Below are 16,503 nucleotides of genomic sequence, written 5' to 3'. Positions count from 1 at the left end.
TCTGAAATGATAATTGCAGGATAATAAATAAATAAAAAAGTGGTGTTTGCTGATTTAGATTCCTCTGGCTATTCAAATATAAAATCCAGTAGTCCCTCAGTAAACTGAGGACGTGCTACCTGGGATAATTAAGTGTCCAGAAAAAGAAAAAAAAAACGCATTCACATGTATACTGCTCAATTTATTTTAAAAGTATTTCCCTTTTTGCTGAAATACCATTTCAGTGTTGTGTTCTTTGTACACATTACATTAAGAATGACTGTACTGTATACAAACAGCAAAATCAAATGAATACCCAGTGCCGTTTTTTTTTTTTTTTACTTTAGCCTATAGGTCACTGTAAGTAATAATGGTAACACAAAAATTAAATCATGCCTTCTCTGTACACATTATTGTAGAATTTGAAAATAATCAAAAAATATTTTAAGTTGAAACTAAAGGAATTTAGCGCACTTTTTACCCAACTACAAATGCAGTTGCCACATTAACAAGCTATGCCATGCAGTACCTTACATATACTGCACACAATAAAGCAATACATTCATTTTAAATGTACGTACAGTGCACGTGTTGCTGCAAGAAAAACACACAGCCTACCTGCTATTTTCTAAAATATTCCACAATTGTTTTCTGTTGGTATGATAAACTTAGTGTGCCTATTTTGCATACAGGGTATTTTCTCCAAAAACTCTCAAATAGGTACTGAACTTCTATAAAAGCCTCTCAGCCACTAGGTCATTGGAATTGCTTGTGGGAATAATTCAATGAATAATAGCATAAAAAAATTCATCTGTCATTGAAAATTGTCGTACTGAATACGATATTGTACATTTCCGATAACTCTAATTATTTTTATAATGCATTTTTTTATCGTAACTACTGTTTGATACATTATTACCTGAGTTATCATAAATTGAACATGACATTTTTGTTTTTCATAACAGTTTTTCCCCCCAAAGTTTTTGACTTATGTGTCTTTAGATAATACAAATTCTTTGATTTTTACTTGACTTCAATCAATTTTAAATGATAAACCGTGAAACAATAAAAAATAAATGAGTCCAGTATGTATCCTGGACTATCGAACAGAGACTAATTAAAAAATGAAATGCACTTGACTATTTTCAATTAGTGGTGACAGACATATTACACTGTTATTGATTATGTACTAATGTAACATTATCCTCCACCCAAAATGACTGCTAGCAAGAGCTGTCATATTGTATTTCACCTTTTTGAAATGATGTGCATTCAGGAAATTAACAGCTGTTAACTGTCCCTGGAGTACAAGAGCCATAAAAAACATGGTTCTATTCATCTTTGCGGTAAATGAGGATGACAAACTGCTTATTCTTATTAAGAACATAAGAACATAAGAAAGTTTACAAACGAGAGGAGGCCATTCGGCCCATCTTGCTCGTTTGGTTGTTAGTAGCTTATTGATCCAAAAATCTCATCAAGCAGCTTCTTGAAGGATCCCAGGGTGTTAGCTTCAACAACATTACTGGGGAGTTGATTCCAGAACCTCACAATTCTCTGTGTAAAAAAGTGCCTCCTATCTTCTGTTCTGAATGCCCCTTTGTCTAAACTCCATTTGTGACCCCTGGTCTTTGTTTCTTTTTTCAGGCTGAAAAAGTCCCTTGGGTCAACACTGTCAGTACCTTTTAGAATTTTGAATGCTTGAATTAGGTCGCCACGTAGTCTTCTTTGATCAAGACTGAACAGATTCAATTCTTTTAGCCTGTCTGCATATGACATGCCTTTTAAGCCCGGAATAATTCTGGTCGCTCTTCTTTGCACTCTTTCTAGAGCAGCAATATCTTTTTTTATAGTGAGGTGACCAGAACTGCACACAATATTCAAGATGAGGTCTTACTAGTGCATTGTACAGTTTTAACATTACTTCCCTTGATTTAAATTCAACACTTTTCACAATGTATCCAAGCATCTTGTTAGCCTTTTTTATAGCTTACCCACATTGTCTAGATGAAGACATTTCTGAGTCAACAAAAACTCCTAGGTCTTTTTCATAGATTCCTTCTCCAATTTCAGTATCTCCCATATGATATTTATAATGTACATTTTTATTTCCTGCATGCAGTACCTTACCCTTTTCTCTATCAAATGTCATTTGCCATGTGTCTGCCCAGTTCTGAATCTTGTCTAGATCATTTTGAATGACCTTTGCTGCTGCAACAGTGTTTGCCACTCCTCCTACTTTTGTGTCGTCTGCAAATTTAACAAGTTTGCTTACTATACCAGAATCTAAATCATTAATGTAGATTAGGAATAGCAGAGGACCTAATACTGATCCCTGTGGTACACCACTGGTTACCACACTCCATTCTGAGGTTTTTCCTCTAATCAGTACTTTCTGTTTTCTACATGTTAACAACTCCCTAATCCATGTACATGTTTCCTTGAATCCCAACTGTATTCAGTTTGAGAATTAATTTTTTGTGTGGGACTTTGTCAAAAGCTTTCTGGAAATCTAAATAAACCATGTCATATGCTTTGCAATTATCCATTATCGATGTTGCATCCTCAAAAAAATCAAGCAAGTTAGTTAGACACAATCTCCCTTTCCTAAAACCATGCTGACTGTCTCCCAGTACCCTGTTACCATATAGGTAATTTTCCATTTTGGATCTTATTATAGTTTCCATAAGTTTGCATATAATAGAAGTCAGGCTTACTGGTCTGTAGTTACCTGGTTCAGTTTTGTTTCCCTTTTTGTGGATTGATATTACATTTGCAATTTTCCAGTCTGTCGGTACCACCCCTGTGTCAAGAGACTGCTGCATGATCTTGGTTAGCGGTTTGTAAATTACTTCTTTCATTTCTTTGAGTACTACTGGGAGGATCTCATCCGGCCCAGGGGATTTGTTTATTTTAAGAGCTCCTAGTCCCTTTAACACTTCTGCCTCAGTTATGCTAAAGTTATTTAAAACTGGATAGGAACTGGATGACATGTGGGGCATGTTGTCAGTATCTTCCTTTGTAAAAACTTGTGAAAAGTAATCATTTAATATATTTGCTATTTTTTTTTCTTCATCTACGATTTTGCCATTTGTATCTCTTAAACATTTAATCTCCTCTTTGAATGTTCGCTTGCTGTTGTAATATTGGAAAAACATTTTGGAATTGGTTTTAGCCCCCTTAGCAATGTTCATTTTTATTTCTCTCTTGGCCTTTCTAACTTCCTTTTTGACTTGTGTTTGCAGTTCTGTGTACTCCTTCTGCGTACTTTCTTTTTGGTCCTTTTTTAATGCTCTGTAAAGTGCCTTTTTTCGCTGAGTATTTTTTTTAATTGATCTATTAAACCATTTTGGCAATTTAGTTTTACATTTAGATTTGTCTACTTTAGGGATGTAATTGTTTTGCGCTTCTAGTACTACATTTTTGAAGAACCTTTTTCTGTGGGTGTTCTCTCTATTTTACTCCAATCTACTTCTGTTAGTCTCTGTTTCATACCTTCATAGTTTGCTTTTCTAAAATTGTAATCCTTAGCTTTAGTCATTACTTTTGGGGATTTAAAAAACACTTCAAATGAGACCATGTTGTGGTCTGAGTTTGCCTGTGGTTCTCTGACCTCTGTTTTAGTTATTCTATCTTCGTTATTTGAAAAGACTAAATCAAGGCATGCCTCCCCTCTAGTCGGTGCCTTGACAAATTGTGTTAGGAAGCAGTCATTTGTCTTTTCCACCATTTCTATTTCATCCTTCGTGCTACCCACCGGGTTTTCCCATTTTATTTGGGGGAAGTTGAAATCCCCCATTATAGTATGGCATCTCTTTTGCTACATGCATTTCTAATGTTATTGTATAACAGATTATTTTGCTCACCGTCTGAATCTGGCGGTCTATAGCATGCTCCTATTATTATGCCCTTTGAATTTTTGTCCGTTATTCTGACCCATATTGATTCGGTTTTATTTTCTTTGTCCAGTTTTAACACCTGGGCATCAAGACTGTTTCTTATGTATAGCTCTACCCCTCCTCCTCTTCTGTCCTGCCTGTCTTTCCTATACAGCGTATACCCACAAATATTATATTCGTCCCCAGCACTCTCAGACAACCACGTTTCTGTAACACCTATCACATCATAGTTACCTTTGTAGATCATAGATCTTTGTTTTGTCCTTGTGCACTTTATTTTTGTGGGGTTTTTTATAATAAAATTAGGATTTTTTGAACTGCAATCTATCTCTGGGCCTCTTTCTACTCGCCAGCCTGCCACACGGGAGTTAAAAAAAAAAAAAAAATGAGATTACAGCCGAGCAATTACACCTGTGAATCTGTTGGGATAGGTCTCTACCAATTTTGCACTCCTAGATTTGGCAGTATTTGACCATTCTTCTTTCCAAAACTGTTCAAGCTCTGTCAAGCTCCTTGGGGAGCATTGATGGACAGCAATCTTCAAGTCATGCCACAAATTTTTGATTGGATTTAGGTCGGGGCTCTGACTGCGCCACACACTACCGTTTTGTTCCTTAGCCACTCCAGTGTAGCTTTGTCTGTGCACTTTGGGTTGTTGTCATGCTGAAAGGTTAATTTTCATCCCAGTTTCAGCTTTCTTGCGGAGGGCAGCAGATTTTCCTCAAGGACTTCTCTGTACTTTGTCCATTCATTTTCCCTTCTCTCCCGACAAGTGCCCCAGTCCCTGCCGATCAGAAACATCCCCATAACATCAAGCTACCACCACCATGCGCTGTGTTGGGTTTGAGCCAAACATAATGGTTTGCATTTAGGGCAAAAATTTCCATTTTTTTTGGATACTTCAAGTGGGATTCAAGGTGGGCTTTCTTGAGTAATGGCTTCCTTCAGATCAGATTTGTGGAGTGCTTGGGATAGTGTTGTCACATGCACACTTTGACCAGTCTTGGCCATAAAACCTGTATCTCTTGTAAAGTTGCCATTGGCCTCTTGGTAGCCTCTCTGATCAGCTTGCTTGGTGGTACATACACCTTCCACTTCTTAATAATTATCTTGACCGTGCTCCAAGGGATATTCAAGGCCTTTGATATTTTTTATACCCATCCCCTGATCTGTCCCTTTCAACAACTTTGTTCCGGAGTTCTTTTGAAAGTGCCTTGGTGCTCATGGTTGAGTCTTTGCTTTGAAATGCACTACCCAGCAGAGGGAACCTACAGGAACTGCTGTATCATGAAATCATGTGAATCATTACAATTTAACACAGGTGGAGGCCACTTAACTTGGTTTGTGATTTTGAAGGTGATTGGTTACACCCAAGTTAATTTAGGATTGCTATTACAAGGGGGGTAGACACTTATCCAACCAGGCTATTTCATTTTTTATTTTTAATTAATTTTCTTCAAATTTCTAGAACATTTTTTTCACTTGGAAGTTGTGGTTAGGGTGACAATTTTGAATGGGGGTGTAGACTTTCTATAGGCACTATATACTATATATATATATATATATATATATATATATATATATATATATATATGTTTGTGTGTGTATGTGTAACGTTTATTAATATAAATATAATGGTACAATGGTGAACCGTTTTTTTTTAAAAATAAAGACACATACACAAATATATTTAACCTTTATTACGTGACATCCTTTATCAAATAATTTTTTCTCAATATTAACGTGTGATAATACATTTACATATACCCCAAGGTTTCTTGCTGCCAATGTGAAAAAACCGCACAGTTTACTGCCTACCGCTTTCCAGTACGACTCCCAGTGTGTAATCAGACCTTTACTGCTACTGTTTGCCTCTGAGTTTTCTTTGTTCTGTTCTCTGACTACATAATTACCACAGTATATTTACCAGTTTTTCTGTAATACATAGTGACAGAGATTAAAAAAAAAAAAAAAAAACCCGGATTGTTGAGTGATTTAAATGCTGTTTCAGTTGTATGTTTACATTTTTACCTACAGAAACACTATTTAGATAATTGTTACCACTAAGGCATGATTATAGTAATAGATCAGGTAAGTAAGTTGGTCTATGATGTTGTAGCCGTGCGGAAAGGCAATTATTGCTGCACAGTCATGTGATCTTGTTCAGCCAATCACAGCACTTCATTTATCCAAGCCATTTTATAAGTAGGAAATACCCCACGACAAGGTGTATGGTAAGACAATTCTTACCGCACGCCCTGGGTGTGTTGTGAGGGACGAGGCCACAGGAAAAAAATAAGAAATATATTATGTATCCTTCCACTGAGAGAAAATAGTCCCTGAAGACTGTTTGATTGTAACATATCTTTTGTACAATTTTTATTTGCCATAAACATTACATTGAACATTGCCCTTTATAGTAACATTTTTTGAGATTAAATGGCATTTGTAAATTGAAAGCAGACTGATTTCTTACTTCTGAGGAAGGATTCAAGGAACAACCAAACACTGCACTCACTGCATTGGCACTCGAGGGAGGAGCTTCCGAGTGTGTTTTTTTTTTGTAAGAAATTATCCTATTCAGGCATAGCAGTCTTCAAGAGAAGCTGACGAATAATTTATGAGGCTGTTTTCACACCGATGCCGGTAACCAACATAATTTCCCTAGATTGTAAACCAGCATTAGATGATATGTGGACTAAACGACTTCCATGCAGTTTGCACAGTGCTGCAGTAAACATGTTTAAATGTTTTATTTTAATAAATGAACATAGTTTATTCATAAACATAATAAATATTGATTTAAAATGTGCAGGAGATAAATAATTTCTGTATATCAATTATATGAACACTTTACTTGCTAATTTACTATTTCATTTATGGACATGCATATTTTAACTTAGTAAATTACATAAATAAATCTGATAAAACTTTAACTTTAACTGTGGATCAGTGATTTTTGGAATACATGTTCACTTATAATGTGCAGTTTGTACTAGCAGCAGGGGAGTTGCAGGTGAAAGCAGTGGTAACAATGTACGCTGTTGTCTTGCGGGAACTTTTTTTTTTCTTAGTTTCTCCAGATCTGTTGGTGTTACTGGAGGATATGTTTTGTCTTTTTCACATTGTCTTAGATTTGTAATTACTGTTAAAAATATGTTGTTAGCATTGTAACATTCTGCGTCCTTCACTAAATTCACTTTTCTGCTATATTGTGGGTCATTCAAAAAGTGATTAATACCACTGGCTCACAGATTTATAGCTTGATATGCTGTATTGTGCTCCATCTTTACTCCTCATGGAACCAATATAAAATTCCCCGAGGAGACTGTTCAGCTCGTCTTCAGAAAGTATGTTAAATGTATGTCTACCTTTTTCTTGTAGACAGTTTTGTAGGATAGTTACAAGCCATGTAGAAGCCGTATTGTGTTTTGTTTTTGTTTTTTTCGTTTCGGTCAGGTTTGAGTTGATTCAATTCAGGTTCTGTTATTTCACTGTGGCTTTTTTTTTTCTTTTAAAAACATTACTGGTACTTTTTCCTTTCTTCAACAGTCTTTGCGTCGTGCCTTATAATGCCTTAAGTTTGCTGTTATATTATGTCAACCCACCCCCTGTCATGTGGTTTATTGTTATGATGTTGTTATGAGAGGTTTGGGGCAGTGTACGCGAGTGAGAGGTTAGGGGCAGTGTAAGTGAGTGAGAGGTTAGGGACAGTGTACGTGAGTGAGAGGTTAGGGGCAGTGTACGCGAGTGAGAGGTTAGGGGCAGTGTACGCGAGTGAGAGGTTAGGGGCAGTGTACGCGAGTGAGAGGTTAGGGGCAGTGTACGCGAGTGAGAGGTTAGGGGCGAGTGAGAGGTTAGGGGCAGTGTACGCGAGTGAGAGGTTAGGGGCAGTGTACGCGAGTGAGAGGTTAGGGGCAGCGTACGCGAGTGAGAGGTTAGGGGCAGCGTACGCAAGAGAGAGTTTAGCTATTAAATGCAATGAGATACACTGTAAATGCTGATTCCTGTCTCTTTCTTTCTTTCTTTCTTTGGTGACGGTTATTTTGATGTTTTTTGTGTGTTCATAATTACCTACCTATAACACAGCAAGGTCTGTCCCTGTTCATAGCGAAATTGGATTAGAAAACGCTACATATGTTTTGCAATTTATTTTCATTTACTAAATACAACTTCTTGAACTAACAATCCTGTTTGACATGGATATGTATTTTTCAGGAGCTATGGCCAAGCGTTTTGCATCACCATCATTTAACATTGTGTAATCAAAGGAACTTCAAAACGACATCCATAGTACAGCATTTCATGATAGATTTTGAAATGTAATTTAAAAAAAAAAAAATAATTCTTTGGAAAACTATAAAGCATTAGGCAAGTCAATGTTAACGTGACATTATTCAGCAGGTTTCATTCGACTTTATGAAGCAGCATTAGTTCATTCTATAGGGTGATGCAAAACTTTTGGCCATAGCTGTGACTAATAAACACACATACATGTTGGGGGGCTTGTTATGAAATGTAATTTATTTAAAATGACTTGAGCTCCTCTATCGGTAGATGACATCCTATGAACAATATGTAAAGTGCAGTACTAGCTTTCTGCGATCAGACAGTGATCAATATACGTACAAAAAACAGTGTGTGTGTTTTTAAGTTTTTTTACTTGCAAAACTCAAACTAGCATCAAATCCAAATCATGCAGTGAGTCTGTAACTTTCATTATATGGGAACAGCAATGGTTCTAGCGGTTCAACTCTTCAGTTCTCGCTCTCCCCTGCTAAATTGTTACCTGTTCACATCATCAGAGTAATCCAGAGGGTCAAATCGCAGCTCAAATCTGCAGGGTCTTTCTGGAAGGATCGTGTTCCAACATATCTTGATGTACAGCCTACACAAGCCTGCCATTTTCTCCACTTGCACAATGAATAGGCTACAAACCAGATTTTTATGTTTTCTAACCAGTAAGCAGCCTGTCTTGTTCAGATGAGTTAACAATGCAATTTAATGTATGCATTTCAAATGAAAAATACTTAAATTACCTAATTATTGGATAATTAAACATAATCATTTTATTATTGCTATTGGCTTCAATACATGTTCCTAAATGCAGAAATGGTACATCTGGCAAAGTCATCCACGTATTTGGATAGTAAATTCAATATCACCATATTTATTTATTTAATTATTTTTTATAAACAAGTCAAATATGAAATGTTGACAATTTGCCATTAATACTTATTGCTTAGTTAAGTGTTTTAATGTATAGACTCAATGTGTATCGCTTTGATTAATGTGTGATTGTTTGTCCCTTATTATGCTCTACAACACTTAAAGATGAAACCGCTGCAGTACTTTCAGGATTGCTCGGTGTGCTGATCCCTGCCCGCTCTTCTGCTTCTGATACACTGTGTAGTATATGGAGCTATATAGCTGAGAGTTAAAAGATAGCACAGTCCATATCTCCCGGATTTAATGCTGGTATCGTCGGTACTAATAAGTGACGTGGTACGCAAGTGTGTGGAGGTCAGTGTTTGAATAAACCTGGAGATGAACACACGTGAGAATATAATAAAGATTGCAGTTGTGCATTGACCGTTTACCTGTGTGGACAGCCTAATCATTTAAAGTTTTAACAATGTCAAGTGAACCCATGTTATTGTGCACAGCATAAGAGCACGACGTGTCAGAAATAAACACCACGAGTTTGCAGGCAGTGGACCGGGTCACGTTGCAACACAAAACAGAGGGCCTGTAACCATGAGTCAAGTGAGAAATGAGAATTGACACAAATGAGAACAGAGATTAAGCTTATATTTTACAGCTATGGGGCTAGACGAGAAATCAGAGCAAAAGAATTGTGATATTGTTGCACACAATCAGAGTGGATGCACTTGAAATATACAATACTCTGAACATAGTCTACACAGACCCAGTAGATAAAAAGGTAAACCAAGTATTAAAGGCATTTGAAAATTACTGTGCACCGAGGAGAAATGCTGTGTTTGAGTGACATCAGCTTTGGGCACACAAGTTTAGCGAACACGCCGGCATAGACAAGTTTGTAACGGAGCTGAGACAAAGGGCTTGCAACTGTGAATTTAAAGGATCAGAAGATCTCATGTTAAAAGACAAAGTCGTATTCAGCATGACTGTGGATAAGCTGAGTGAGAAGTTACTAGCAATTTCGGATGTCTTTGGTGAAAGCTATTGACATTTGCCATACAAAAGAAGTAACCACAACACAAGCAAAAGAGATGTCTAGCGGTTGTAGCTCTACAGAAAAATATGTGCACTTGGAAAATAAAAACCAGCAAGTCAGAAAACAGCAAGCTAAAGTAGACCGCCAGCAGGTCCCACAGACAGTACATGTGCAAGTTAGAAACACATGTGGGAGATGTGGCAAAATGCACAAGCCTAGAGAATGCCCAGCGTATAAAGCAGAGTGCCGTAAATGCGGCAGAAAACAATTTGCAAACATTTTTGCAAACATGTGCAAGACGCAAGCGACATACACTCCTATAAACAGGAAAACTAAAGATGTAATTGCATTTATTGGTGCAGTCACACAGGTACAGAGACATGTTGTGAGCAAAAAAGGCTGGTATGCAAAGCTGCAGATTAGAAGACAGTCAATAGACTTCAAGCTGGACTCCTGGGCAGAAGTGAGCATACTTCCTAAAATAATAACCAACCTGCTCCCAGGAAAGCTGAATGTGAAACACACTAATACTGTCTTGCTTACCTACTGTGGTGTGCAGCTCAAGCCAGAGGGAGAAGTGACACTGAAAGTGCAGGCTCCACAAAAGCGGTCTAGCTTACAGTTCCTCATCACCAGTGGCTCCACAACAGCTCTACTGATCAGACAAGCATGAATAGAACTTGACCTGATTAGAAAAGTGGACACACTCAAAAAACACTACAAGCACTAAAGAGGAGCTTCTCACTCAATACAGCGCAGTGTTTGAGGGACTGGGTGAATTTTCTGGTTTTCACCACATTCACACAGACCCCAGCATAATACTTGGTTGTAGCAAAATACCATATGCTGTAACAGACCAACTAAAAGAGATGCTAACTCAGTTGGAGGAGAATGGAGTGATAAGTAACAAAACCAACAGCGTGGGTCAATAGTTTAGTCATCAGTGATAAAAAGAATGGCACACTCAGGGTTTGTTTGGATCCAAGAGATTTAAATAAAGCTATTAAGAGACAGCACTTTTCCATCCTCACACCTGAAGACATATAATGCAAACTTGCCGGTAAGAAGCTATTTACTATCCTAGATGAGAAGGGGGGTACTGGCATATCAAGCTGGATGATGAAATTGCCGAGCTGTGCACATTCAATACCTCCTGGTTAGCACCTAAGAGTACTTCTTAGAAAAGACATCATCTGGCAGTGGCAACCAAAGCAAGAGGTGGTATTGGGAAAGCTAAAGCAGGCGATATCTAGGGCACCAGTGTTAAGGTTCTATGACCCAGGAGAGCTGATTGAGATACAGGCAGATGCATCAAAGGATGGATTGGTGTCTCTATTGCAAGAACAGAGACCAATAGCATATGCATCAAGATCACCATGTAATGCAGAGAAAATATATACACAAATTGAGAAGGAACTTTTAGCTATTGTATTTGTGCTGAAGAAGTTCCACCGATATGTGTATGGGGTTCCTGTGAAAGTCCAGTCGGACCACAAACCCTTAGAAGCCATAATATGCAAACCAATCGGGAAGGCAGCAGCGAGGCTACAGAGAATGCTACTGCAAATACAAAAATATGATATACAGATCGCATACATCCCGAGAAATGACATGCTGATAGCAGATACTGTCCAGAGCAGTACATGACAGCTCATCCAATGAAGACCTAGACCTCAGCAGTGAGAAAGTTATATATAACATAGATGTACATGAAGCAATCAGTGAGGACATACTGCACTGGCTGAAGCAAGCCACGAGCAGGGACAGTGACATGCAAATGCTGATGACAATGCACAGCAGAGGATGGCTTGAGAGGAGGAAGCATATACCCCATAGGATCCAGTTTTACTGGTCAATCAGAGACACACTGTATATTTTGGAGGTGATCTACTGATGGTCAACAAATGCATTCTAATACCAAGAGAGCTCAGAGCAGAAATGCTTCGAAGACTCCACACAGCACACCAGGGCATACAGAGGACTCTGGCACAGGCTAGAGCAGTGATTTATTGGCGAAGCATGAGTAAGGAGGTACAAATGATTGTCAAGTCCTGAATCGCCTATCTACCACAGAGAGCCACTTCATCCACATCCAGTGCCAGACATCCCGTGGACAAAATTAGCAACAATTTTTTTTTTTACTTTAGAGGACATTCATATCTTTTGATTGTGGATTACTTTTCCAAGTATCCAGAAGTGTTACGAATGTCAGACAAAAAGGCCAGTACTGTCATCAACAATCTGAAAGCAGTGTTTGCAAGGCATGGTATACCAAAAAAACTAATATCAAACCATGTTCCGTTTGCGAGTCACAATTTGCCAGAAGTTGGGAATTCAAAATAACACATTCAAGCTGAAGGAATAAAACTCGGAGATCGTCTTTGGGTATATTCAAGCAGATAGCTTTCTTTATTACCCTCTGCAGTACTGAGGCTACGTCTGCTTGCTAGGCTCAAAAGACTGAAGCAAAAGCGAAGATATAAGCATTTATACTAAGCCCCATAGTAGGAGTGAAGCGATGGGGTGGGAGTTCCCGAGCCCCTGGATAGGTTCTAGCAGCAAGACAACATGAGCACACAAGCCAATAAACTTTAAGTTACAATGGTGCTCCTCCCAGAGGCAAAACAGTAAGACAGTAACAAGTTATAGACAAAGGTCTGAGTTGTTCAGGTCTGGAATTCTTCAATCTACCAAGGAGCCAGCCTTAGATCATCCTCCCAACCTCCCTATGCCACCTGTGTCCTTGTACCTTGAGAAACAAGCATTGCACCAGGAAGGGAGGAACACCTTATTCTCTTATCCTTCCTGGTACCGGTGGGAGAGATGCCACCTGCAAGAGACCCAGACATACAAAAAGAAAGAGGCCACATGCTGCTGAGAACAGCATCGAAAGATTCACTGAAGGCCATTACTATGCCAATGGCAAAGTTCTAGGGAGAAAGTTTGAGAATGAGATGAGAGAGTTTAAGAATATTAGGAATAATAAGAATTTAATCCTTCACACGCCCAGGTTACACAACATGGCGTTAGTTTACGTTCCAATGGGCAGAATCAAATGCAAGTCCACGGTGCTGAGACAGGCCAGTCAAACTTCAATGAGCATCACTTTTTCCCACCCCTATATCTCAGAATCCACACATGATAGGTTAATAAGTCAAAGAGGTGTGTTTTCTTGACACATAGCATTAACCAATCATTGACTTTTTGAGCGGTTGATAGGTGGTTCTGGCTTTGAAATGCTGCCTCAAAAAAATGAACTATTTTTTCATGTTCTGATTGAAAGATTTGCTGTCAATTGAGTCTGTAGAAATCTTGCAATTATTATTTTACTCACCAGCTTATCACAGCCCCCCTCTCCTCAGAACTGGGGCTCAGCAAAGCAAGGGTCTACCTTTTTGAACACTTTTCAGGTTTTCCGTTTAGCCTTTTTTTTTTTGTTATCTGTCAGCAACAATATAAGTACTATTGTCCTTCGGATGAGACTCAAAACCGCCGTCCTGTTATAAGTGACTCAGCAGCAGTTGTTGATGCATTGTTTACCCCCTAGTTTCTGAGTTTCACTTTGGATAAAAGCATCTGTTAAATGCTTTCACAACTGTCAGAGGATTACACAGCCAAGTCTCTGTTCGGGTAGCGTGGACGATATTCAGCTTGTTGTCCTTGGCTTTGCAACAGCCCTGAGGTGAATTTATACCTGACACCCTGCTGGAACACACCTACCTGGTGATTAGATTCCACAGCTGGCAATTACACACAGCAGGCAGGCTCTCTCTGGAGCATCAGGTACTTCACTAATCATTAACAATAATTACAGTAAACACATACTATTTACAATACATTCACACAACCCCCTCTTCATATGCATGGCTCCTGCCCTGCCACAGAGGTGTAGAAGAAAAGCTAGTGATATGAAAATCCAAACTTGACATTTATTTTTTGAAAAATTGATTTTAAAATATGTATGTATGGCTTGTTGCAATATTTTCCCACCTGGTATCACCAAATATTCAGACAAAAACAACAGCTTTACCATTCATGCGAAAGACATCACATTTAAACTAAAGTGTTTCTTTATCCAACACCAGTACATGTTAGCTCTACAGTCAGAAAGACAGCTTCCATACACCCCCAGATTATGATACACTCAGAAACTCGGGCTAAAGAAGGTCCATAGCTAATGTATTCACAATTGGACCAGCTGGTCTGGCATTCATAGTAATGGACAGTGGATAAGGAAATGTTCTTATGAGACATAAGACATGCTTCACTGGAAAATTCTTAGCTATTGCCTTTAATCTGCAGTTAATGTAATTACTGTTAAGTGATCTTTAAAATAACTACCACAGGATTTTAACAGCATACACCCCCTGCCATGGCTGTTCGAGCTACCAATATCATGAAAAAGAAAATCACCGAGACTTCCTATAGAGACACTGTATGCACATGAAATGTAAGCCAGATGTACTCTCAGATCCTGATTCTCTTAATCATTAATCACTCATGACGGTGAGAGGGGCAGACAGACAGTTATGTTCCCATGGTGTACAGTATAGACCCTGCATGTTATGTTCCCATGGTGTGTAGTATAGACCCCTGCATGTTATGTTCCCATGGTGTACAGTACAGACCCCTGGTAGCAACTGCGCTGGAGCCTTTCTAAAAGGGGGGCCAAGGGAGGTAAGGGTTGCAACTGTTTTCAGGAATAAATGACAGTATTATTATGAGAATGCAGGAACAAACATCTCACAAAGTAAAAGTATATGCAGAGTGTAACCGCAACTAAACATTCTGTGCCAGAGGTGCCGTCAAGAATAAAACACTAGTGGACGGGCCATAAAGGTGGACAAATAGATCTGTGCATAACGTTCCAAAACACAAGGGTAGTTGTTTCTTCCTGTAACATTCTTTACAGAGGTCAGTGTAAAGTGTGACTTTACCCTGGGGCTTGTGTTACTACTACTGCTGAGGTTTGACCAGGTCAGTCACAAATCTGCACATTCATAACCTATTCCTGCAGCCTTCACTGATACACTGATGTTCTATGTAAAACACATACTCAACTGTGGACTGTAATTAACTACATCTACCACACATTTAATATTGTTTATTTTAAACTAAGTAGCTCAATTTACTGGAAAAAAAAAAAAAAAAAAAAAAAAAAACACAAGTACAGATATACTCTCACGTTCACAGTCTTGCATAAAACAATGCAGGAAAAGCACATTTTGTAACGAGATGTAGCAGTGGTGAACAAGCATTCACAATGCTTACAAAACAGACACTTAAAACTTGGAAAAACCTCCCTTCATCTCCCCTGCAATGCCAACCCCACTTAATGACGCTGTACATTTGTGTTCTACCTCTGTGCGGGATGCCAAGTTTAATGGGCATTTGATTTTACTGAAACACGTTGCATTTTTCAAGTAAGTGTAAAGTCATTTTACAAAGATGTGGAGATTTATACCAGGTTGTGATTTGTACTGTCATGGTGGGGGATATGTACATTACTGACATACAGCGCTTGTTTATTAAAAGCTGATCTGTAAGCACAGGGTTTATGATGTGTGGAGAGTAATGTGGATTCAGGTTAAGCACATTCGTACACATCACATCGTGAGCCAAGTCCCTACAGTAGTGTCACAGGGACTGTTAGCTTTCCTGCATCGATTGGTGAAGAAAGTAAACTTGACACACTAGGACACTGTGCTGGAAATGAAGACTGAGAACTTCAAAGAGAATCTCTAGGCTAGCAATGGAGATGGACAAACGAAAAAAAAAACATTTTAATATTACAAGCAGCTCTATGCACTGATACATATCTAGAATTGCAATACCACTCTGTGTGCTGGTATGAAACAGGCAGTTCTGTGCTGATACATATCTAGCATTGCAATACTGCTCTGTGTGCTGGTATGAAATAGGTAGCTGTGTGGACTGATACATATCTAGCATTGCAATACCGCTCTGTGTGCTGGTATGAAACAGGCAGCTCTGTGCTGATACATATCTAGCATTGCAATACCACTCTGTGTGCTGGTATGAAACAGGCAGCTCTGTGTACAGATACATATCTAGCATTGCAATACCGCTCTGTGTGCTGGTATGAAACAGGCAGTTCTGTGCTGATACATATCTAGCATTGCAATACTGCTCTGTGTGCTGGTATGAAATAGGTAGCTGTGTGGACTGATACATATCTAGCATTGCAATACCGCTCTGTGTGCTGGTATGAAACAGGCAGCTCTGTGCTGATACATATCTAGCATTGCAATACCGCTCTGTGTGCTGGTATGAAACAGGCAGCTCTGTGTACTGATACATATCTAGCATTGCAATACCGCTCTGTGTGCTGGTATGAAACAGGCAGCTCTGTGCTGATACATATCTAGCATTGCCATACTGCTCGGTGTGCTGGTATGAAACAGG

The 16,503-nt window shown here is 38.7% G+C and overlaps 1 protein-coding gene across 1 annotated transcript in view; it reads left to right on the top strand.

The window, feature by feature from the left end:
• LOC121296849 (PH and SEC7 domain-containing protein 2-like) overlaps positions 1–16,503 on the top strand; it is a 249,354-nt gene that overhangs the window by 106,856 nt on the left and 125,995 nt on the right. The gene's annotated exons all lie outside the window — the stretch shown is intronic.

This window comes from Polyodon spathula, chromosome 22 (assembly GCF_017654505.1).
Source record: "Polyodon spathula isolate WHYD16114869_AA chromosome 22, ASM1765450v1, whole genome shotgun sequence".
Classification (NCBI taxonomy): domain Eukaryota; kingdom Metazoa; phylum Chordata; class Actinopteri; order Acipenseriformes; family Polyodontidae; genus Polyodon; species Polyodon spathula.
This window is presented reverse-complemented; position numbering and strand designations above follow the sequence as displayed.